Source organism: Phyllostomus discolor, chromosome 1, assembly GCF_004126475.2.
Source record: "Phyllostomus discolor isolate MPI-MPIP mPhyDis1 chromosome 1, mPhyDis1.pri.v3, whole genome shotgun sequence".
NCBI lineage: Eukaryota > Metazoa > Chordata > Mammalia > Chiroptera > Phyllostomidae > Phyllostomus > Phyllostomus discolor.
The window spans coordinates 127,083,791-127,111,202 of record NC_040903.2 but is presented as its reverse complement, the minus strand read 5'-3'; the positions used below and the strand labels follow the sequence as shown (position 1 = coordinate 127,111,202).

General features: G+C 34.0%; 1 protein-coding gene across 3 annotated transcripts in view; it reads left to right on the top strand.

Annotated features, from left to right (window-relative positions):
• The window catches only part of LRFN5 (leucine rich repeat and fibronectin type III domain containing 5), a 297,779-nt gene that overhangs the window by 122,777 nt on the left and 147,590 nt on the right, over positions 1-27,412 (top strand). For all 3 annotated transcript variants that reach the window (XM_036028880.1, XM_028507840.2, XM_028507838.2), the window contains exon 2: positions 13,471-13,646. The gene's annotated coding sequence lies outside the window, so the exon portion shown is untranslated. The remainder of the gene's footprint in view (positions 1-13,470; positions 13,647-27,412) is intronic.

Genomic DNA, 27,412 nt, shown 5'->3' with positions numbered 1-27,412 from the left:
AAAAAATGAACTTACCTGCACACTTTCTCTCCTGGGAGCACGCTGGTGTCTTTCCCTTCCCCCTCTTCTTCCTCCTTTTCTCCCTTCTTCTCCCTTCTTCTTCCTGAGTTACCTTTGCCTTTCTCTCTCCTAAGCTCCAAGGGCCCAACTTTTACTTCTGTAACCTGTTTCCTGAACCTACACAGACCATCTGGCTCATTTCTACTACCTCTGTAACTTTCTTAATAACTTTGTCTTATAATTTGAAAAAAATAAACTTATAAACCAACAAATCTAAGGATCCATCTGTTTTGGGCTTAAAAACTTCCCTTCAGCTCAATACATGAATTAGCCATTTATTCACACATGGCATCTTTTAAAAATGATTCTGAATTGCAGTTACAAGTCCAGAATCAAAGTTTTCAACAGTAAACTCACTTTTTGCAATTAATTAATCATTCAAACTATCAAAATCTGCATCCCCTTCCTTGCCCTTTTTTTTTTTTTGGCAATACTAGTTTCCTCCTATATACAGGAAAGAATGTCAATTTGAATGAAAATAATTTTGTAAGTTCGCTGATCTCTTACATTCATTAAATAATGTTTCAACATCTCTTGATATTTTAAAGAATTTTATGGAAGGGATTTTTTTAATTGAAGTTTTTTTTATATTTTATTTCTGTATCCCAATTTTATTTTTATTAAATTTATTGGGATGACATTGGTCAGTAAGATCCTGTGAGCTTCAAGTGTGTATTTCCATAATACATGGTCTGTAAATTGCATTGTGGACTCGCCACCCAAAGTCAATCTCTTTCCTCACCATACATTTGACCCTCTATACTCTCTACCTCCCCTCCCACCCCCTCATCTCTGGTAACCACTGCACTATTGTCTGTGTCTATGAGTTTTTGTTTGTCCCATTTTCCCAGTTTTGAACTGAATGGTTTTTAAGTTAAATTAATTTTTATGAAAAATGTTCATTTGTCTGCATTTTTAGAAATGACTTTAGAGTATTAAGTATTTTAAAACATCTATGATTATCAGGTTTGATCTGAGGTAAGAGCATGGTCAGTGTCTCTCTCACATCAGTGTGTCCCTCTCTCTCTCCCCCCTTCCTTTCTCTCTAAAATCAATAAAAAATATCCTCAGATAAGGATAAAAATAAAAAGAAGTAGAGTTACTGACACATGTCAAAAAATCAGCCTATCTTTTAATGAAATAATCTTTAAAATGGTAACTTCAAGTCAACATCAATAGGAATATATGCACATTCTAAAACTCTGTAACTTTTATTTTCATATGAAAATATATTTTCTGTTCAGCTTATTCATTTTGATATATGGAGATAAATTTACACATATATTGCCCTTAGCTCCAAAATAAATTGAAAAAGTTTACATAAATGATTTACCAATTTGACTCCTATAAATTAAATTTCCATTTTATTTCTTATTGCTCACATCTTTGGTAGTGCCATCAATTTTCTTCTTTATTGACATGACTTGGTTGAAGTTTCTTGTGCCTGAGTAACTTTTTCTGCAAATGTGAAAAGTGGAATTGAGTTGAAAGAGACTTAAAAGAAATCATAAACTCTGTAGTGTCTTCTTTTATCTTCTACCCCAGTAGTGGCCTGGCCTTATGCAAGGGTCTTCTTATATCCAGGCCTGGGAGATGAGACCAGTAATGGTGCTGCCTGCTTTGTAAGAATATTCTGAAGGTCGCACTGACTTTGTTGTATGGAAAAACTTTGAAACTTTTAAAGTACCTGAGGAAAATATTAAAATTTGCTCTGTTTTATTCTGATCTCTTTTACACCTGTGCAGAACCATTTGACTAATGCATTAATCACTCTAAATGAAATTAAATTATGCTCTACCTCAAAGACTTAGATTTTACAGAGCTAATATCACTTACAGGAAAATTCAGAAGTGCACATTTTTAGTTAGTAGTGCAATTACTGTTCCCTTGGTCAAACATCAACAATTACAAACTAGAATATATTGAAAAATAGTTAAAACTATGTCCTCCTCACACTCGTGGGTATTGAAGTAGAAATATATTGCTTATACAGTAGATAATATCCTAGGAGTTGAGGTAAATTTCCTAATTTATATTTAGTCTTATATTCACTATTATACATTCAATGATGATACCTATATGTGTCTGTTTATCTCAGCACTTTGTAAGAGGCCTCTCTAAGCACAGCCACACTCTGAGGGTGCTAGAAAATCAATTCACTTTTGAAGAAGGGCTTTCCTAAACCTGGCTGTCTTATTAGACTCTAATAATTAGAGGCAGTCCCATGAGTGACCTTTGATATCCATGTACAATGAGTGTGCCAGTGAACAACAAACTCAATGCCTCTGGCCTGTCCTAATGTGGGACTATTCAAATAGCATGTCCTTAATGCAAAAGTAAAATCCCCATGCAACTCTTATCCTTTATTCCCAATCATGCTGTCTGATTTTCATACCCCATCTTCCTACCCCTTAAAAATGATATCCGAAGATATCTTCCCTGTATCTTATCTTTTTCCCAATATAGAATTTCCAGTTTTATTTTTCAGCCATTTGTCATTTGCAGTGGTTGGGGGTTGGCTATACTTCTCCTGGATGTCTGCCTTTTAGGCATGTTCCACCAGAATTCGGAATGAGACTCACTGTGTTCCAGATGTGATTCAATAAGGGCCAAATAATTCACTGAAACTATTAAACTTATTTTTCTTGATGTTTCTTTTCTATTAATAAATGTTGAATTTGAAGCCCTGGAACTGTTGACATTTAGGATCATGGGCACAATTAATACAATACCTTACGTGTATTTCATGTAAACTGCCTTGAAAGATATATAGTTCAACCTACCCTTTAATAGCGTAGTTTCTGAATTTAAGCATCTTTAGCTTCGGCCCTATTATATTTCATTTTGACAGTCTTGGCCCACCCATTAAACCTATAGAGACATTTTTAAATCCCAATTTCGTGTCAGTCACAGTGTCACAGATTAATAAGCGCTGTTTCTTATGTCCTTTTGCTGAACAAGAAAAGACCAAGGACAGCAGAGTTACTGTCTAAGGAAATAATGTATCCGAAAGTGTTTTGTAAATGCTTTTATATCAGTCTTTGGCTCTCTGTCCTCCTTCTGTCTCTTTTTAAAGACTTTATTTATTTATTTACTTTTAGAGAGAGGGGAAGGGAGGGAGAAAGAGAGAGAGAACACTGATGTGAGAGAGATACATTGATCAGTTTTTTCTTGCATGTGCCCTGCCTGGGGACAGAACCTGCTACCCAGGCATGTGCCCTCACTGGAAATTGAACTAACAACCCTTTGCTTTGAAGGATGACACCCAACCAACTGAGCAATACTGGTCAGGGCCCTTCTGTCTCATACATACCACTTTACAATCTGAACTTATAAGGAATTCTTCCTGTTCAGTCTTCATGGTTTCCTTGACTTTTCCCCTCAAAAAACCCCTTTGTCATCAAAATAATTTCTAATTGCATCATGTGGATCTTACTTTTAGAACATCTCCTTTCAAGTTATCTTTTCTTTTAGAAACCTTATACTCAACAGGTCACTTCTCTGAGTTTTTTAGTATATGATTTTCCGTTATCTGCTGTTTGAAATATTTAATTTGTATTTCTCAAGTGTCTGTTAGATGTAGCTGAGTGTGCTTCATACTGCAGGGCATACAGTTACCCATAGGATGTTGTTGGTCCTCACAGCTCTTATAGGCTGATACAAGAACTAAGGCACATGATATACCATTAGTAATATATTGTAAATGTGATACCTCTCACTCCATTCTCTAGATCCCTCTCTAGGGATTCTCTAGATACCTCTCACTCCAGATCTTCCCTGTAGTTGTGATTGTGACTTTAAATATTACCTTTCTGTCACAAAAGAAGTAACCCTGTGCTTTTAGATTTCTTACACCTGTATTGCCTGTTACAGTGCTTCCAATTCCCAATCTCCATGTGGTCCTCATTTGTCTAAAATTGTTCCAAAATATTCCTTTAGCCCACTGTGAATACAACTAACAATTGCTCAACAGTTGCCCAGGGTCTACAGCCTAGTTTTTAACTCACTGACTAATATATAAGATCTAGTGTTCTTAGTGTGGCCATTAGAAAGCATGCTGTCTCTCTCTCCCTCTCTGAATGGATGGCTAGATGGCTTAATCTATAGATATACTTATTTGTATAATGTTCTAATATGTACTTATGTGGGTATGGACATTAGGAATATCTACTTTATACATATCTGCATAAAGTAGATATTGCTAATATACTATATATCTATGTATATATAACATAGCTATTTCTAATATACTATGTATATAGTATGCCTGTGTGAGTTCAATTTATGTACACCATACAGTTATTTGTTTGGGCTTAATGCATTCAAAGTAAATTTAATTTTTAATACAATATATTAAGCATTTTGTCAGAACTTAAACTAATGCATTAAAAACCAAGCAACCATCACCACATCCAAAACACAGAATGATTCCTGTCCACACTACTACGTATTTTCTCCCACACTTTTAATCTACCTCACATTCTCCAAGCATTAGATAATATGCATTTTCTTTTACCTTTTTTGTGCAAAAAAGGGAGAAGTGACAGTGAAGAGCAGGTAAAGATTCTGCTCCACCTCAGCACAGCAGGGCTCACAGCAGTTCATAATTTACCACACCGCATTTTTGGTGGAAAACCTAATTCCTGTCCTTTATATTAATGTCACTGATGCACTCTGCTACCCAAAGTGAGCAGCAAGTCAGCCTTTTTCATTGACTGATGGATTTAGGCTTTTTTCCTGGTTTTTCTGTGAGGTTCACTATGGTTCAGCAATAGTTTGATGATCACCAAATAATTTACTGGGAGTGTAAAATTTGATGTTCTGGACATTCCTTTTCTATTAATGAATGTTGAGATTGTAGCCTGGTACTGTTGACCCTCAAGAGTCACCTTAAGGCACATGATGTTCCACTATGTAGATGTACTGCAGTTGTGAGAAATAATACAAAGATCCCCATATACTCTACACCTAGTTTCTCCCAGTGGTAACTTCTAGCATAACTGTAGCATAGCATCTCACATCACAATCAGGAACCTACATTAATACAATCCACTGACATTATTTGGAGTTTACCAATTTTACATGTATTTGTGTGTGTTTATATTTAGTTTTCTAAATTTGATCACATGTGTAGGTATGTAAGCCAAATACAGGAGAGTTCTCTCAGCATGATGCCTCCTGCTACACTTTTGTAGCTACAGCAACCTCATAACTCCTATCTATTATATATAACTTTAAAAGAAGGAATGTACTCATGTATTACTTGCAGAATGAATATTAATAAACAGGTGATACACATACTTTCTCATATGCATATTAAAAATTTGATCTGGCCTATATAAATTTATGCATGAATCAGAATTCTGAAAGTATATAATATACATGCATTAAAAGTCTATTTAATGTGTTTGAAAAATTCTTATGTTCAGAGAGTGTATAGTTTAATGGTTTCTATATGAAAGCATTTCTAATTTCACCTGCAAGAAGTGAAGTTGTGGAGGAAAGGAAGGAACAGAGGGGGCAGGAGAGAGAAGACAAGAGGTAGAGAAAAGGGAGGAAGAAAGGGGTGAAATGCGGGAACAGAAAAGAAGAAAGAGCCAGGGAGGAAGGAAAGAAATGCTGTATGTGGATACATGTAGTTGAAATAAACATGTATTAATAAGAATTTGTTGATATTCTCTGGTAAATGAAAAAGGTTATTACTGAGGTGACGCACTGACATACAGATTTGAATGACCATAATAACTGTCTCTTGACTTTTTCCAAACCACTCAGATTAACAGGAATGCTGCACTTAAATTTTTCCCCGCATTCAAAGGAACAGAGCAGGACTGACTGATTGTCAGAGCAGACCAAGAGCTAGAACAGGGAGAAAGTAAAGGGACAATTCTCTCACTTCACCATGGGATGAAAATCTGGAAGGACCCAGCAAGGTCCAAAGTGAGCAGGCGAGTCCCAGGATGGAAAGATGTGCAGGGGCCTAGAAATCTGTTGCTCTGGGTCCTTTAGCAGCAAACCTACAGATCAATTTTAGAGTGGATGGTGCACCACATGGCTTCTGTGGTGAAGGAGCCTACCTATGTCATTCACCCTCAGCAAGAGTACTCATCCAGTTGTGGTTGTGCGGCCAGATAGTAGACAGAAGATGGTGGCCTCCATGTAATTGGGCAAATGTATGAGGTACCTGTGGTGACCTGAGAGTGGGTATTGGACAGTGTTGCCCTCTACCAGTGCCAGGAGCTGGACATTCACCTGATACCCCAGCTTCCCTGGAGCTGCCTACATTTCCTGCCAACCATGCATACAGTGTGTACAGACCTTTTGTCCATAGGACTCCACAAATGATCTTAAGAAATGGCCTTTTTTAGAGACCTGGGAGCTCTTCTTTAGTCCTTCCACAGTCCTGGTTACTAAATATTTTATGTACATCACCTAGAAAGGAACTTCTGGCTGTGTAAGGGTCCCTTGAAGATTTGCTGCTTTGACTGCCTTTGAAACCTGCCCTGAGTACAAAATTGTGGCAACTTTTCAACTCAAAAGAATTTAAGTGCCACCAATTGAACAAAATGCTGATTCACTATTTATCAGCCCTATTGTTTGGACTGGGTTGTCAGCTTAGAGCTGGGGACACATAGTAGCTGGGCTGGGGAGAATAGATGGTTTTTCTGAGTTTGTTTCTGTAAAACCCTGCCTGTGCTCACATAGGCCAAGAGTCAACCATTAAATGGAAGGTGAATATTCAGGGATTTATGATGTGACCTAAAGTCACAACAGTCCATGGGCAGCTCTCCAGTTTTGGAATGGAGCATTGGGAAGGGAATTCAAAGGAAGGTAATGGGTGCAAATGTGAAACCTGGGGGTTCATTAGTGGGGTGGGTCATGCTAACCCTGATCTCCGAAAGTGTGGGCAAGAACTGGTGTGCAAAGAGAGTCTTCTTTTTCCCTGTTGGTTATAAATAAAAGGCTTACTGTTGTTGCTCTCATATGTAACCCCCTCCTGTTGACATATAAGACTGCTGATACAAATATTTCATGTCTGCAAAATGACAGCTTCCACCAGGAAGGAAGCTTTCTTTGAGGTTACTCTTTTCCTTTTGTTCCGTATTGCTGAAATGCACAGCTTCATAAATAATTTTGTTTGCTGAAGGAAGAAGTGGTTTTCATGCACTCATTGCCTGGGACTGTTTATAGTTGTTGGGGGACTAGGTCTTCCTGAGGCCCCAGTGTGTGAGAGGAGTGCAGGCTTGATTGTGCCAGACATGTTTTGTAAATGGTGTGCTGTTCACCTGCAAATAAACTTTGTAGCAAACACTTTACCCCCCGAAAGTGCCAACATTGTCTTTTAAAAGAAAAAAAAAATGTTTCCTGAACTTTGAAATTCAAAGGAATTTCAAGAAAATTTTAGCAGAGTAAACTTATCTAGTGAATGGTTTATATATTGAATTATTAATATTTATGTTCTTTTGATTGTCATTTAAGAAATTATTAGTAGGCAAGAAAATACTTATTAGCTCCATAGTCTTCAGTTAGGCCTTACTTTACATTTATTTTATTTAATTTTTGTATTAGAGTTTTGCAACTACAACTTAATAAATAGGACTTTTTGTGATTAGAGTCAAATTATGATAATGCATTTTGTTTCTTTACTAAATCAGTTACTAAGTTAGTCTCTTATTTTGTTATAATGACAAATCCATTATATGAAATACTACTCAGCTGTAAAAAGGAAGAAAATTTTACCCTTTGTGAAGGTATCAATGAACCTAGAGAGCATTATTCTAAGTGAAATAAGCCAATTAGAGAAAAACAAATACAATATGATTTCACTCATATATGAAATCTAATGAACAAATGAACTAACAAGCAAAACAGAGACAGACTTATACATGGAAAGCAGGATGACAGCTCTGGGGGAAGGTTATGGGGTGCAGGGATTGAGCAAAGAGAAAAAGGACTCAAAGACATGACCACAGTATGGTGTTTGTGGGAAGTGGGGGGTGGGTGGAGGTGGAAGAGGGTTTAAGGGGGGTAAACGGTAATGGAAAAAAAACAATATTTTTTTAAAAAAGAGATCAGAACTAATTCTAAGAAAAGTTAAGTAGAACATACATTATTATCACATAAGAAATTGTATTATTTCTTAATATAAAATAAAAGTACATTTATTTGCATAAAATGGAAAATCCATTTTTTAAATTATCATTATAAATTTGGTGAACATATTAGTTTCTTCAGGGACATTGAAATAAAGAACAAACTGACAGTAACCAGAGCGGGGGAGGGATAATGGAGGATACTAGAGGAAGGGCCATCAAGGAATATGTGTAAAGGACCCATGGACAAAGCCAAAGCAGGTAGTTGGGTTGGGGAGGGGGGCGTGTTGGGGTGAAAATGGAGACAACTGTACTTCAACAACAACAACAACAACAACAACAACAACAACAACAAAGCAAACATTTCAGCCCTGGCTAGTGTGGCTCAGTGGATTGAGTGCTGGTCTGTGAATCAATGGGTCACTGGTTCAATTCACAGTCAAGGCATATGCCTGGGTTACAGGCCAGGTCCCCAGTAGGGGGCACACAAGAGGCAACTACACATTGATGTTCCTTTCCTTCTCTTCCTCTGTCTCTATAAATAAATAAATAAACAAACAAATAAACAAACAAACAAATAAAATATTTCAGCCCTGGGGCAACCACACATTGATGTTTCTTTCCTGCTTTTCCTCCCTTCCCCTGTCTCTATAAATGAATGAATGAATGAATGAAATATTTCAGCCCTGGCCAGATGGCTCAGTTGATTGGAGTATTGTCCAGTACACCAAAAGATTGTGGGTTCCATTCTGGTCATGGCACATATCTAGGTTGGATGTCCAATTCCCAGTCTCTCTCTCTCTTTCTCTGTTTTTCCCTTTCATCCCTCTCTGTAAAATAAATGAAAATAATCTTGGGTGAGAATTTAAAAAATAAAATAATTCAAAGTCAACATCACCTACACCTATCTTCTGTCACTCTCTCAAAAAAGCCCTTCACCTTGGGTTGTACCTTATTGAATATATCCATTACTTAAAGTTATTTTCTTAAGATGTTAATGGGAAATTGCAAATGTAGTTATAACAATTTTTAGGTCACCAAGATTTATGTTTTATTTAAGTGCTGAACTCTTGCTATTACAGGAAAGGATGATTAGTTGTTCTCAATTTACAATGTGACATTTACATTAAGCAATAAATGACCTAGTGATACATTAATTTATCTATCATATGACCCTGGAATTGTATAATAATTTATAAATATTTTCCTTTATCTGAGTATATAATTCTATACTTGTATTCAATAACACAGGTGCATTTCCATATTCAATCATATGAATCCCTCTGAATATTAATGCATTTGAAACACTCATTAATGAAATAATTTTCAACTTCATTCTATATTTCTTCTCTAAATTTTTTAAATTCTTCTTAATAAAATATCTCTTATATTATACCTTCAATTTTTAAGTGGTCCACTAAAGATGATGGCTGTATTATACCAAACATTGTGTTATTCTATGATTATTAAATAAGTGAATGAATTGCAGTGAAACAAAATGATTCATTTACTCATATAGCTCAAAACAGTTGACTTTTTGTATCATGTGAAGCAAACATCTGGATGATTAAATGTTTAATTTTAATCATTTTCATGTAAGGTAAGTATAAAGACTAGTGCAGAACACCTGCCTCCTGTGATTTATTGTGCACCATTAGACATGAGATGGAGGCAGTTCAATAATGATACCACTTGGCAGATTCATAATTGTTCAGACTCTGTGGATCTTTAAATTAAGGAGGTACTTAAAATTATGTGACTATTATCTTCAAATATTTCAAGGGTTTCCTTAGTGTTCAGTGGGTTAAAACTCAGGGCAACCTTAGGAAAACCATCTTGAGGGAAACATAATGACTACACACCTACAATGAATAAAGCACCATGATTGGTACTTTCAGATATTATGCCTTGAAATAATGACAGCTTTTTGTAATATTGCCTCTTTTTTATTTAAAAAACTGAATGTTATGATCATTGCTGTGATTCTACCAAGGTTTATAAGACTTTAAAGTCCTGCCTTTGCTGATAGTGAAATTGGAATCAAAGTACAGATGATCCCTGACTTAGGACATTAGACTTACAATTTTTTAACATTATGATGGTGTGAAAGTGCCACCATTCAGTAGAACATATGCTTCAAATTTTGAATTTTTACCTTTTCCTGGGCCAGTGGTGTGTGTGGTATGATACTCTTTCATGATGCTGAGCACAGACAGTGAGCCACAGCTCTCAGTCAGCCTGGCAGTCACGAGGGTGAATGAGCAATACTCTCCAGTGTTTTCCTTGTTTAGGTGATTGTGCCCAACTCTTGGCTAAAGAAAGTGTTTTGAGCATATTTAAGGTAGGCTAGATTAAACTATGATGTTCAGGAGGTTGGATGTGTTAAATGCGTTTTCAACTGAAATGTGATTTTGGGGACATAACCCCACTGCAAGTGGAGGAGCATCTGTATATGTTCAGACAACTGATGAACACTTAGCAAGGACATAGAAGGGAAGCAAGTACTATTAGGAGCTACACAGGGCCATGATTCTAAATTTTATAAAGGATCTTCTGTAATAACTTCCAGGGTTTTGCCCATGTTTCCTGAGTTGTTTCAGACTTCAGTATTGGCATTCAAGATAATCATTAGAGAGAGAACCATATTTATTTTTTAATTTTTTTATTGTTGTTTAAGTACAGTTGTCTCCATTTTCCCCCAGAAGGAACCATATTTCTTGTGCATAAACAATTGTACATGAACAATAACCGTTGTCAAATTTTCTAAGACTGTGGATGAAGGCCAACATATCAACAACTTGGAACTAAGGAACTGATCATAATTTCTTATGAGGTGTTTTATTTCTATATACTATCAAGAAGAAAAAAATCTTTATAAGATTATACTGAAAAATTGTGTTGTTACAGTCCCAACTTAAATGATTTGGGCATTGCACTAATAAAAATATGTGGACAAAAAAAGCATCATATTTATGTTTCTTTACTGTAGAATCTTCTAACAGTTTTCTGAAAACTTGTATCATGAGGTATAAGAGCATTGATTTGCAGTGGGATAGCCCTAGGTGATAGGCCCAGCTTTGCCAACTACTATCTATAGTACCCTGCCAACTGTACTTGAATAACAATTAAAATTTAAAAAAAGAGAAATATTTCCATCCCTGCCCGTTGTATCAGCATAGAAGCAAATGTGAGTTACCTCACTTTGCTCTTGGGAGAATTGATTTGGATAATACATGTTTTTGGTAGCTGGCACATAGTAAGTGCTTAATAAAAGACATTGTAATAAAAAGGAAAATGTTACTATCATTAATAAATAAAGTAACCTTAGATAAAAAAGAATTTTCTTTGGGAACTTAGAATTTAGATAGTATTATAACAGTTACTGGACTCTTTAAGCTAAAGTGAATACATGTAAATGCTTTTGCTTATTAATCCTTTTTTGCTGTTTGGATCTATAGGAGGCATTTATATTTTGACATCATAATGAAATGATGCAAAATATAATTGTAAATTCAAGTTTGCTCTTGCTTAATACTACCTCTTTACTACAGAGATAAGAACATAATAAGAGTTTCATAAACAATGAGGCTTCTTATTTTAAACATTTTACTTCTAAGAATTTACTATAAATGTGTTTACTCATGTGCATAGATACATTATATTGACATCAGTTATACTATTTTAGAATAACAAGTCTTGACACTTTTTAATTTTCCATTGGAACACACAAGTAGATTATGTTGCATGCATGTGAGAGATATTTACTGATAGAATGGATGGGGTTGAAGATAGAACACAGAATTGGAATTAACTCTGTGATGTGTTAAATGAAAGGCATAGGGCAAACAGGGTAATTGTATATGTACAAATCTCTCTCTCTCTCTCTCTCTCTCTCTCTCTCTATATATATATATATATATACACACTCATGTATGCATGAAATATTTCTGAGAGGATTTTCTGATATGTGAAATTGGCTTTTTCTGAAAAGAATGTGTCTTGCTTTGGAGAGAGATTTACCTTCAGATTTCTTGTACTTTGATCATGCATTTAAAAATGGAAAAATTAGTTTCAAATATTCTCAGAAAGAAATTAAGGAAAATGCAAACCATAGCTATCTCAGGGTGGTTAGTGCATGTAGGATTGATTTATATGTGTGTGTGTAATGTGAGTTATTCTATAATTTGGTAATAAATATCTTTTATAATATAAATATAAAAAGAGACATTGGTTGACATATTTTATAAGAGAACTTGGAATAAACTATAACTTTCTCTTTTTTAATGTCATCATTAATCTATGCATTGAATTTTAGCATCTCTGAGTAATTTTAGTATAAACTTAGGCAATAACTTAAATTTGTTTTAAAATTAAGACCTAATTATTAGGTATCTCAGGATATGACAATCACCCTCTTAAATTTTGACTCTGTAAGACCATTCACTCATCTTTATAAACCAAAACAGTAGGAATAATAAACAGCCTGAGTTATCTTTGTATCATCTTATGTATTATTATTATTACACTTTTGCTTCTGTAGATAAAATGTCATAGTCTACATAAAATTATAATGCTTTTATTCATTTCAAGAACGTTTTTATAAATTCAGCCTATTTCTGCATTAAGAATGATAGTGGTTGAATAGAAATTGGTACTATTATAAAGGTCTTAGGGGAAAAGCATTACATATTCTGTCTCAAATAGCTAGGTCTAGTATTCTTTAGATTGACATGGAACCTTCAGAAGCACATGGAAATAAGTAATTTTCTGACATAAAGTTAAATACAAATGGCATACCTGTGTATTTCCTTCACAGACATATGTGTTGAAGTAGATTTTCTCTGTTGAAGAACATATAGGCAACACAACATAAGACTGTTAGCCCCAGGAGGGCAGGATTTGAGAGCTTCATTTTACTGCTCTATCCCCAGCATCATGTACCTGATGCATACACAGTAAGTGATGATTATTCATTTGTTGACTAAGGCAATTTTTTAAACATTTAGCTTGCAAGTTGAATTAATGCAAATCCTATAAATAACATTGAATTACATGTCTTTTGATTGTTTAAACTATCTTCAATTGTGAGATAAGAAGACTCCTCCCCAAAATGAAAAGCAGAATGCTGACATATCTATTGGAATCCTTGCACATTCCACGGGAAAAGCCTTACTATGCACATCTATTTAAATCCTATTTAGTGGTATTTCTGATCTAGTTTGAGGATGATCACACAGTTAACAGCAACTATAGTTATCAAAGATACTTCATGATCATATTTTGATACACTTTTTTTCTGTGCTTGTCTCCTTTGAAGAGTCCCTGTAACCATTCAGCCAGGTGTTGGGAAGATATGTTGTAGCTGAGCACCCTTACTTCTGACACCATCCTCAGATTGAGTTTTGGAGATGCTTTCACCCCGTCCATGTTCTACAGCAGCCAGGCAGAGTGCTGACTCCTTCACAGCAGTGAGCACCTCTTCAGGCTCCAGAAGTAAGTCAATTGCCTTCAGTTTGATAATTGCCAATGGGTTTAAAAGCACTAAAGCATTGCAAATAATACACAAATTAAAATGAGTATTATTTACTTATTATTTTGTTTCTTTTTTGAGTCGTATCTTTCTGGAGTACAAAATTTACAACTTTTTATGTTGGTGGTCTATATCTTTATGGAATTTTCTGATTTTTTAAGGTTGTTTCACAATGCATTGTCATAATTCATATTTGCAGCCTTGAGGAGTAGACAGGGGAGAGATTAAAAAATAATCTTTGAACATGAATAAACAGATACAGAATGGCCAAGTATTTTATCAAAGTAGCTCGACTAATGATTTGTGAAGATGAGGTAAAATCCCTGGTTTTTCGATTCTTAAAAATCAAGTACTCACTTTATGACTTTGATCTCTAGTGCTTTATGGAGGTAAAGAAGATGGAACTAGAATAATACTTTTCCTGATCAGTTGGATCATTGAATGACATGTTCTCCATGTCATTCAAGGAGAGTTTGTGGCTGCCTATATATATGAATACTGAAAAAAAAAAACTGAAGAAAAGGGGAATTACATATAGGAAAATGAATTGAAATCAAGAGACAAATTCCCAGCTACACATTTATTTGGGGGGCTTTCTAATTACAGGATAAATCAGATAAATGCATCAACTACATGATTATTTATGTTCAGAGGATTTGAAAAGTCAAGCCAATTTCTGTGAAAAAGTTCTTCCTTTTCTGGTCCATACTTATGATTCTATGTTTTGTCACTTTTCTAGTTTACTTAGTTTAAATTTGACATATTTCTTTTTATCCTTTCTTCTCCCAAATATTTAATGCTTGCTGCTCCTAGAGATATATTTGTATCAAAATGTCACTACACAGAAAATGATTATGGGTGCATTTTTGTCAAGAGCAAGGTTTCTTATAGCTGAGGTTGTCTTTTGGCAATTAGGTGCTTAGCAATAGAAATTTCCTAGAAGAAAAAGGGTAGAAAACACTTAATAACCTCAGTTTATTTTGCAGCATATTCAGCATGCCAGCAACAGAAATATCTATGTACTTTGGAGAACATAGAGACTGTTGTTAAAAATTTGTTTCTGAATCACTGTGCTATGGACTATATAAGATTTAAAACAGGCAGCCAGTGTGTTGTTGCCAGTGTGCTCAAAATAATGTAGAAGGACTTATTTGAAGAGATAAACAAAAAGAATGTTAGGTTATATTTAGGTTAATTTATTATAACTGTAACTGTAGCATAAAATGAGTCTAAGGATGCAGAAGACAGATTAGAAGTCATTTTAGCGTAGGTTTCTTCTATGTATATTTTATTACCTTGTACTCCTTTGGTACATGATTTATTCATTTATCTTAAGAATTGCTTTTGTTGCTTAGGTCCTTGAGCTTTTTATTAAATAAAGAAACCTGAAGAAGATAAACTAGATTTTCCATCTTTTACTTTTCTTAAAGAAACAGAGGACCCGGTCTAAGTCTGAGGTGATTTCTCACATTTTGAAGATACAGAAATGTATAGACTTTGTTTCTTAAAGGCAGCCATGCAAAAAACTCCAGAGATTTTATCTGCCCAAATAATTATGTAATAAATGAATTTTTGTTTTCCATAAATAAGGCTGACTTTTTCTAAATAAAACATCTGATTTTATGAAAGCTGTTAGCAAAGGAAATATATTTACCGATACAGATTCCCTAGTGTAAATCACAAGTCTTAGTGAATTCAAATACATTTTCATTTACTAATGGTGATGAGGCCAAAAGATTTACTTAATTACCCTGGCAATAGAAGGCTAAACAGAAATAATTTATATATTGAAACTGTCCCTTCTGAGTTAATGCTTAATTCAATTTTTTAATTACCAGTCCATTAGTCCATAGAAGTAGAATCTCCTTTTCCCTTTCTATTTTTTCTTTGGAGTAACATTAGGCTGAAAGTCTTGCACAGAATTAATCACCCTGAAAAAAGAGAAAGTAAATACGTTCCTAATTAGGTTCCCCAAATTTCAAAAAGCTCATTGACAATTCATACCACATCCATTAAATCCCTTTAAAATAAATGGAATACTAGGGACTTTCTTAGAGGAAATAATGAATGGAGAAGTAGTACAATAATGAAGCAATGTTATATCCATTAGTTATTAGTGCAGAATGGTTGAGGAGGTGGTGATTGTTATGATGGTTATTTTTCTCACTGTAGCACTTCCAATTAGTCTTGGCCAGTAAAATAGTACTTTTGTCTCTTTCTGCTGTTGTTTCTTGTTTATCTAAATCACTGATGAACTTAAACAATGAATAATAATGTCTGAATCCGAGATGTGTATGCCTGTGATATAGGTATACATATATCTAAAGATAATTTACTATGTACATAATAGTGATGATAATCACTATACAACTAATATCTTCTATATGTTAAGGTATGCTTAATGACATTTAATTTAAAATACTAAAAATACTTATATTTTTCTGCAGCAAATTCCCTGATGTTTAAGACTTGTAAATGATCAACTCTGATAATATCAGTTGACAGTGACTTAATCACTTATCATAATAATGACAAACATAACATTTGACACTTTCTAGTACCTTTTAATAAACATTATTTTTTTATTCTTACACTACCTCAACCAGATAGATTTTTTATGCTTCATATCTTTAGGCATGTATTTATATACTTGAACTCATACCAGACACTTGAGCCAACAAAGCCACAGTTAAAAAAAATCAGGGTTATCATAATATACTAACCAGGAATACTAAGGTGGCTATATGAATTTGGTTTAATAATCCTAATCCTGAAAAGGAGGACAAAAAGGACACAATTATACTATACGGTGCTCACTTAAAAAAAAGAAAAAGTAAAAAATTCTCAAAGAAAGCAAACCTGATGCCTCTCAGGAATATGTGTGTTCCCAGTCACATAAATTCAATACATCTAATTACCTACAGGCCTTAAATTTAATGCAGTGCAAACTAAGCAGGTGGTTCTCTCTCCAAATATACTCTTCTATTATTTTTGAGCTGACTTCACAATAAACCAGAAAAAGAAAAAAGAAAAACAGAAGTCATCCTGTCACCTTTCTCCTTCCTTCCACAAATTCTATCACCTAATCTGGTTATATTGCAAAAAATCTAGAATTCATCCACTTCTGCCCATTTGGTACCATCAGCACTCTGGTCCTAAGGAACATAATCTCTCCCCTGAGCTACTTCCTAAATTATTACTTACATCCACAGAGGCACCTATTCTGTCTATTCTCCACAGGCAGGCAAGAAGAGTTTTACAAAATACAAAACTGAGATGTTATACCTCTCTACAGAAAAATATAGACAAAGTTTCTTATCATGGTTTCTTAAGCACTTCCCTAAATGCCCCCACCTCAACCCACAAGATGCTCTCTTCCCTTTCTGCATTCCAGGCACAGGGGCCCTTTGGTTCTTCCCTGGTGTGTGACGTCCCACCTAGGGCTTTACATCAGGTTGTTTCTCCCTGCGGGGATCACCTCTCACCACTCCGAACTTCTTTTTGCCTTGTGTCTCAAAGGGATAGTCACCTCCTGAAGGAACCTTTTCTTGCTGTGCCTGACCAGATTATCCTCTCTTATGTAGTCTCATAGCTCCATATAACTGTAAGTTGTTACAGTGTTATGTCTCTGCATGCAGTTATCTGATAATGTTGACTTTCCCTGCAGATGGTAAGCACTATAATCATTTTGTTCATCATTGAAACCCCTCTTGTATACTCTTGGCTCTGTGAACACAGACATAGAATCTCCCTCTCACTCTCTCTCTTTCTCAATCTGTGTGTGTGTGTTTTAAGAGACAGAAAATTTGAGATCTGAAAAAAATAGGAGAACAAGGGAGAGAAAATAATAACAAACAGAAAATGTTGGCACTATAAAAATCATTGTTTAAGTTTTGTCAGTCATTTTTTTCCCCTTTCTGTAAGGACTTACTGGGGTAGTTTTCCTTATAGCTGTCATGGCTTTGTTTTAAAGTTCTTGAACTTACGGTTCTATTAAAAAGAGCCAGACCTCTGTATCTCTAAAACTAATAGCAAGTAGTGGCATGAAATTATTTTACTTCTATATTGATAACAGGAAATGTTCAATAAGAATGTTCAAATATTTAAATGTCTGTCAAACCCAAGGCACCGATAGGTATTTCTCTACCATGTAAAGTATGAGCATTCTTTGGTTTTATCTTAGCAAAGGAAGGTTCCAAGGACATTAACTGGAACAAGATTTTTAATGACCAACTATGAGATGTTTTCATTTTTGTTTTTGCATTTTCCTGTTGTCAGAATTTGACCCTGTTTGCTGCTGGCACATCACTCACAGTGGGTGTGTGTTTCCAGTGCCCTTACACTGCTATTCTTTCCTCTCCTTCATCTCAGCACCATTTTTCTAAAGGACATGTTCTCAGATAAGTGATGGATCAGGACCCTGTCCTTGCTGTTTTGAAGCAGATACAAATGAATCCAACTGGAATATTTGTCCAAAGAAATGATTATATATCAGTAAGGTAGGTAAGGGTATTACAGTTCAGAAAGAACTACCGTAAGATAAATAATGATAAAAAGCTGCAAATTGTCAGTGGAAAAAGAGGTTACTTCCATCTGAAATTATGCAAATATACTTCCTGATAGAAATGTAATTTTCTGGACTGCAGAGACAGGTTTCAACATTGGGCTGTTGTTGTTAATGTGCTGATGTGTTGTCTCATTTGGGTAAAAATTCCAGAAGGTGGAGAGATAATGCATAGTTGTCCCAAAAGCCCTTAAGTACTGACACCAAAACTAAAAATGACTTAGCTGGCAGTACTTGTAGAAAGGCCTCTGCTCTCTCTGCCTCCTGTTAGTGGGTTGCTAGTACTGCATTTCTTACTGTGAAGTGCCCTGGGAAGAAGTCTGAATAAATGCTTCCCTTTAGGAGATAATGATTACATTTAGGCCCAGGAGAGATTGATGTCGTGGGGAGAGCACTCCTGGCAACTGACATCAGACACATGGCAACAATCTTAATTGCAAAGCATTGGCTATGAAATGCATTCGGGGAAAAAAATCCTTCTTGTACAGATTCAGCCTCAGTTATTATCCTAGTGATTTTGATGAGCAACCTGTTCCACTGACTGAACAGTTAACCCTCCTTATACCACTGTCAGCGTCAGTAGGGGTATTTTAATATATGTCAGTTTTAGAATTCTCTGGGTAAACTGAAGCATCTCTCATCAATATGAAACCAAATGTGGGAGGTTTCACAGCAAGGAAAACGTTCGTAATCCAAAGGCTTCTCAAAGAAAATCCATGATTTGCCATGTGAAGAAACTGTATATACCGAAAGAATCTATGTGTATTGATCCTAAACACTAGCTTAGTATTACCAATGACATAATTTGAAGGAGAAAGACACAGTAAAATTTATGGTTATCAGTACATGGAAAGATGTGTGAAAAACTCAGGTGCTTTATAGGTATATTCTTACTAGCTGAAAACAATATAAGAAACCCTAGAGATTTGATTTTGAAAAGTGTTTAGATGATACACTTAACTTAGATAATATAGTTTTGGTACAGAAGTATTTAATGGACAGAATGTTGAAGAATTTTAATGGTGTTGAAGATATTTTATCATTGAGAAGGGATAAATATACAGCACACCATTGGGGATATTGACAAGCAGGAGTTGAATTATGAGTTAGACTCCAGTGACAACCTCTTTGTCATGCTTGATTGCATATGTAAAGCTGGATGATAACTGTGACCTTGCAGGATGGTAGCTTGATCTCATTTGTCTAATTAACCTTATCTTTGACATAAAACACATTTTCCTTCTGTTTGTATAATAAGCCATCAGGCAGATAAGATTTGTCAACTGAGGGGAAAGCTTTGTTTGTGAAAGCAACTTTGTTTTTTAAATGGTTTTTCTTGGTGTCAGGCAATTCTAAATCTATAATAAGACTGGCTTTCTTTTGATCACTTGCATGCAAATATGGATTACCATGCTAAATCCTAAAGCCTTAACATACTTTTTAATATCTGGAAAACAAATAACCTTTTAAAACCTGCTTACTTATTTATATCCTGAAGATAGAGTTCCATTACAGGCAAATGAGCACTTCTTAGACTATTTCAGTGCCTACTACAGTAATGATTCCAACAGAGACATAATCCACAATTGAAAGCATGCATTTATTATTTATAAAGGAACGGGAAGGTAGAGTAAGCTTTTTATAACAAGAATTCCTTACTTAAGGGGAGAACTGAAAAGGAAACACTGACAAATAAAATTATATGTATTTTTAATATAATGCCTCCATTTTTATCCAGGTTATTTTATGAAGCATTTCTCAATGTTTCTTATGCATCTTGAAATAAAGCTGTAGAATCTTAGAATTTTAGGTCAGTATAGTTAAAGAGTGACTCTATATAAATGACAGTTATAGAGAATAATAAGAGTGGAACTATAGCACTCATGGATTTCAGTGATGCAGTCAGTATATGTGAGCACTCTAGCCTGGAAAATAGTATCCAAGAATGAGTCCCATAATACTGGTTCCAGAAGATACTCAATATCTGAATTCCTTTTTGTGTTTGTTTTCTATTCATCATAGCACACTCTTATTAAGGGTATAAAGAGATTCTTTAAAAATATTCATCATAGCAAATTCTTATTAAGGGTATAGAGAGATTCTTTAAAAATTTTTGGTAATTCTTGACTGTATTTTGGTGAGAGTACCACAGAAATCAGTGTCACTGTTTTCTAAATATTTTGAGACAAAATCCATTTATATGACTCCATATGCAGTTGTACAAGGGTATCCATGTAAAAGTATCTATAATATCCCATTATGAAAAGTAATTATAAATAAGGAAGACACTGAAAAAAAATCAAGTAAGAACCTGGCAATCCTCAAGTCTAAATAGAGTTCATCCTTATCCAGTCTTGGCAGTTTCCTTATAATTTATTGTTACCACATGATACCCATGAAAACAAGTAAATATTTTGTTCTCATTATTTTAGACCTCCAAAATAATCAAGTTTGTTCTCTAGACCTAGAGGAGGTGTTACACTCAAATATATCTTTTATGTTTTTATTTCTAAGAATATTTTCTGAGTCACTTTTGGAATAATTCCAGGCGTTAATAAAATAGTAACTTTGGTTATAAGATCTATGAGAAACTCTAATTTAGACTACTCCAAATAATGAAAATCATTGATTTATGCATTTGCAATGTATTTTTATGCAAAATATCCATTTAGAAACAACAAATATCAGGAATTACTTTAAAAATGCATACATACATACATACATCAAATATGTTAGAAATAACAAGAATGGCAACTCCAAGGCACTGAATGTCCTTATGAGAAATGGTTAGTCATAGAGATTTGTCTCTTGCTTATCTTTTCAGTATTAGATATATTTTGACATGCTGAAATTCCTTCCAAATTAGCAATCTCTATTTAGGATATGTAGGAATTTTCACTTCATTAGAATGTAAATTAACTAGCATTCTATAACCATTCTGAATAATTATGAGTTTAGTACAAATTTAAAACAAGAATATCAAAATGTTTGATTAAAATTATACAAAATTATTATCTTGTATCACAAACCCAGATATCCTATTTTTATATCATCCAAAAATTGTAGCTTCTGAAGCTTATAAAAGGACCATGCACGGAAAACACAGAACAGTATAAATATAATCTAAATAAATAGATATTTATCCTCATGGAGAAAAGGGCTCAATGTTGTCGAGGTGTCATTTTTGCCAGCCTGTCTCTAGATTCGGTGAATCCCAATCAAATTTTCAGTATGTTCTTTTTTGGATATCAACCAATTGATTCTACAGATTTTGTGGAGGCAGAAGACCCAGAATAGCCAATATTGAAGCAGAACAATGTTTGTGGACTATTGCTCCTTGACTTCAAGATTTACTATAGAGCTACAGTAGTCAGGCTAGTGTGGTATTAGGAAAAAGTAGACAAACAGATCAGTGGAACAGAGTAGAAATTCTAGAAATAGACTCTTGTAAAATAGTGAACTAATTTTTGACAGAGGAACAGTGACAATACAATGGAGCAAAGATAGTTTGTTCAATAAATGGTATTGGAACAACTCGACATCCACATACAAAAAGAAAGATCTAGATGCAGACTTTTTATCCTTCACAAAATTAAATCACAGTGAAGTAGAAATCTGAACGTAAAATGCAAAACTATGAAACTCTTGGAAAATAATGCAAAAGAAACCCTAGATGGCCTTTGGTATGACGGTGCCTTTTTACACACAACACCTAAGTCATGATCCTTGATACAAATAATTGGTGCTGAACATCATTGCAATTAAAAACTTTGTTTAAAAAAACAATGTGAAGAGAATGAGAAGACAAGTCACATACCATGAGCAAATATTTACAAAAGACATTGTCTGATAACTGAGGATTACCCAAAATATACAAAGAATAACATCAACAATAAAAACCAAGCAATATGTTTAAAAAATGGGCCAACTCCCAAAACCTTAAGACAATTCACCAAACAAGAAACAGAGATGGAAAATAAACATAAGAAAATATGCTGCACTTCGTATGTCATCAGGGAAATGTGAATTGAAACAACACTGTGACACCTCATATATCTATTAGAATGGACAGAATCTAGAACACTGACAATGCCAAATTCTGGTGAGGATGTGGAGCAACAGGAACTTTCATGCCTTGTTGGTGGAAATGCAAAATGGTACAGACATTTTGGAAGTTGGCCTGTTGCTTACAAAATTAAATATGCTTACAAAATTGAATATACTATTTATGTATCAACCACCAATCATGCTCCTTGGTGTGATTGGAGTTAAAAGGAGTTAAAAATTTATGTCTGCACAAAACCTGCCCACAAATATGTATGGCAGCTTTATAAATAATTGCTAAATCTTGGAAGGAACCAAAATGTTCTTCAGTGATTGAGTGGATAAGTAAACCATGGTATATTCAAACAATAGAATATTATTCAGAACTAAAAAGAAATGAGCTATTAAGCCATGAAAAGATATGGAAGGACCTTGAATGCTCAGTATTAAAAAAAATAAGCCAATCTGTAAAGGACATATACTGTATGATTCCAACTGTATGATATTCTGGAAAAGGCAAAACTATGAAGACATTATGAAGATCATGGGTTGCCAGGAAATTGGGTGGGGATGGGGTGGTGATGACAGATGTCTAGACAGAGAACAAAATGTTTTAAAGAAGTGAAAATGTTCTGTTATATTATTGTTATCTAATTGAATGAGTTAGGAGCTCTGTTACAATAGTAAATGTAAATGGAGATCATGGGCATTCTTATATTTTTCTCTCATTTCATGGAATTACTATAATGGTATGAACACTGAAAGTAAGGGGCAGAAATGATCATATTGAATATAAAAGCAAGACCCACTAATATTTCCCTTAAAAGACAACCATTTTAAATTAAAAAATGCAAGTAATAGCAAAAAGGTGAAATATATACATCATGTAAATACTCTTCAAAATAAAGGCAGTGTATGTTAATATTATTCAGAGTAGATTTGAGAGGCCCTGGATGGGTAGCTCAGTTGGAGCATCATCCTGATACACCAAGGTTGCAGGTACAAACCCTGGAAAAGGCATATACAAGAAACAACCAATGAATGCATAAGTAAGTGGCAAAAAAATTTATTTTTTCTCTCTCTTTGTCTCCCTTCCCCCTTCCTTTCTCTTTATAAAACCAGTAAATTTAAAGAAGAAGATTTAAAATAGATTTGAGAACAAACTATAGCAGAGATTGAAAGATATTTCATAATAATCAAGGTATACGTTTCTTCCAGAGTATATGGAGATATTGAATGCATATTCAAATATTAACAGAACTTTGCATGTGGAGAAAAATGAAGACAAAAGGAAAAGATTTTTAACAAAACAATATCTGTCAGAAGCCTTCCTCAATAAAGGAAATACTGAAAGAGGGCCTTTAGAGAAAGAAAATAAAGATGTGACAAAAAACACAGAGATAAAGGAAGATAAAAAGAACAGGATGAATATGAAGATAAAGTTCATTACTTTAAGCTGAAGGATTACTGTGTTGATAATAAAATGTAGCCATGAAATCCAGGAATATTTTTCAACACAACAATGTTAGAGGATTGGCAGTATCAGATATCATAACTTATTATAAAGCTACATATTTATGCTAGTGTGGTATAAGTATAGATAGAACCAAACAGCATGACAGAAAATACAGTGTCTGCAGACATTCTTCATTTCACTGTTACACTGTGCCATACTCGTTATATGTTGTGTCCATGTGTCCATGATTTAAAAAAAAAAATGGCAGAGCAGAGCAATTGGGTAAAGAAAAAAATATTGCTATGTAAAATAACTATTAACATAAGAAAAAATTGAATCTAAATCCTACCTTATACCATATGTAAATACCAATACACAATGAACTGTAAATGTGACTTGTTAAAGGTAAAATAATGAAGCTTTTAGGAAAGAACACAAGACAGCTTATTCATGATTTGGAGACCGTAGACATTTTTTTTCTACATAACGTGAAAATCATTAAAATTAGGAAAAGACTGAAAAATTACACTACATTATGAAATTTTAAAAGGCAAAGCTCAAAATGAGACATGATATTTGTCACATATAATTGAAAAAGGACATATCCAGTTACAAAAGTGCTATAAATCAGTGAGAAACACTTGATTAAAAGCAAACAAACAAAACCCCAACCAATCAACCATGAGAAAAGTTTGAAAAAGGCTGTGCATTAAAATGTATCTAAAAGGGAAATAAACATACAGAAAGCTGCTAAAGTTCATTAGTCATTGTCAAAAAGCAAATTTAGCCTTCTAAAACACCAACTGGAATGGCTGCATTTAAAAAGATTGACAGTGAAATGTAAATACTGTATGATTTCACTAATATGTGGACTCTAAAACCATTGAACTGACAGAAACAGAGAGTAGAATGTTGGTTGCCAGGCACTGATGGTGGAGGGAATAGAAAGATGTTGGTCAAGGGCACAGACTTTCCATTATAAGATGAATAAGTTCCAGGAGGCTAATGTGCAGCATGGTGACTATAGTTAACAATTCTGTGGTGGATACTTAAATACTGCTATGGAGTTAGAACTTCATTGTTTTCATCATTAACATCAACAATACAATGATGATTACATGAGGTGAAGGATATGCTAATTAACTTTTTTTGGTAAACATTTCACAATATATATGTGCACCAAATCATATTGAACACCTTTAAATTTATACAATGTTATATGTCAATTATGTCTCAAAAGCTTGGTAATAAAAGGAAAAAAAAACACTGATAAGCTTTCAGATACAGTGGATAAAGAACTTAGAAACCGTCACTACAGTACTTATATAAGAGCTGAACAAAAATATCAGGGATTCTTGTATTACATAAAATGAGTACATTATATGTTCATGGTTGGATTTTTATTTCTGTTTTTTTCACATCATTGGTTCATTTTGTCCCCTCTCTTTCCACCTTTTAGAATAATTAAATATTTTTTAAAGATTTTATTTATTTATTTTTAGAGAGGGAAGGGAGGGAGAAAGAGAGAGAGAGAAATATCAATGTGCGGTTGCTGAGGGCCATGGCCTGCAACCTAGGCATGTGCTCTGGCTGGGAATTGAACCTGTGATGCTTTGGTTCACAGTCCATGTTCAATCCACTGAGCTATGCCAGCCAGGGCTAGAATAATTAAATATTTTTATAATTTTATTTTCCTTATTGGATTATATAGTTGCAAACACATACTTTTTAGAGTTTACTGTGGTATTTAAAATATATGTCTTTAACTCATCAGAATTTACCTTTAAATGGCATTATGCCATATCATTTATAGTACAAGAACCTTACAATGATTTATATCGATATTTGCACTCTCATCTTTGGGTCATTACTATCATATTTTACTTATAGATATGCTATAAACCCTTCAGCAAATGGTTATTATTTTTACTTTAAACTGTCAACTATATGTTAAACAGATAAACATTGTGAAAATACTTTTATTTTATACACATGTGCCTTTTATGTACCTTCATACTATTTAGTATCATTTTCCTTTTATCTAAAGAAGTGTCTTTAATATTTCTCACAGTGTTAAGTACACAGTTAATGAATTTATCAGCTCTTGTTTGCTCCAATATAGTTATTCATTTTAAAGTTATTTTTGTATACCTAAATTATACACATTTTTTCTTTCAGCACTTTTAAGATGTCTTTTCACTGCCATCATCTTTACGTAGTTTCTGAACAAGTATATTCTCTTTTTTGCCTGTTTTATTGTCTGTAATGTGTGTGTTTTTAAATCTGTGTTGGAGTTTTTCTCTTTATCAGTGCTTTGCAGAATATTGGCTCAATTATGTCCTGGTATAGTTTTTTAGATTTATTTTACTTGGTTTGCTGTGCATTTTCCATTTGTCATTTTATGACTTTTTAAAGCACCTTTGGAAATATATGAGTCAAATTCAGATTTTCTATATGGCTTGGCAACTTTTTAGATTCCAACTACACATATGTTAGACTGCTTGATAGTTTCACAGTTCACTAATGCTCTCTGTATATATTTTTCATTTTTATTTTTCTTTATCTCATTTTTGTTTATGGTTAGAATTTTCTGCCCTTTGAATATTAACCCCTTATCACATGTATTGGCAAATATGTTCTCCCATTCAGTGGGTTGTCTTTTTATTTCATCAATGATTTCTTTTTCTGTGCAATTTTTTTTATGTAGTCCAATTTGTTTAAATATTCTTTGTTTCCCTTGTCTGAGGAGCTATATCAGAAAAAAATATTGCCATGAGCAATGGCCAAGGTTTTAAAGTTTTACTGCCTATGTTTTCTTTTGTGATTTTATGGTTCTGGATCAAATGTTTTTAAGTCTCAACTGATTTTGAATTTATTCTTGTGTGTGGCATCAGAAGGTGATACAGTTTAATTTTTCTGCACATATCTGTCCAATTTTCCCAACACCTTTTATTGAATAAACTATCTATAGCCCATTGTGTGTGCTTCCTTCCTTTGTCAAATATTAATTCATTATATAGGTATGAATTTATTTCTAGACTCACTGTTCAGTTCCGTTGATTATATGTCTGTTTTCATGCCAGTGCCATGCTGTTTTCATTGCTATGGCCTTATAGTATAGTTTTATATTAGGTAGCATGATTCCTCCACCATTATTCTTGTTTCTCTGTTGGTACTCAGGACCTTTGTTGTTCCATATAAATTTTTGAAATATTCTAGTTCTGTGAAATATGCAATTGGTATCTTGATAGGAATTACATTGAATCTATAGATTGCTCTGGTTGTACTAGCATTTTAATGATATTAATTCTTCCTATCCATGAACATGGATATATGCTTCCACTTATTTGTATGTTCTTCAATTTCCTTCTTCAGTAATTTATAATTTTCCAAGTACAGGTCTTTTATACCTTGGGTAGATTTATTCCTAGGTATTTTATTTTTTGAAGCCATTTTGAATGGATTGTTTTCTTAATTTCCCTTTCTGATTTTTCATTGTTGACATATAAAAATGCAACTGATTTCTGGATATTAATTTTGTATCTTTTTACTTTACTGAAATCATTTATCAGTTCTAGTAGCTTCTTAGTGGAATCATTAGGATTCTCTATGTGCAGTATTATGCCATCAAAAATAATGACAGTTTTACTTCTTCACTTCTAATT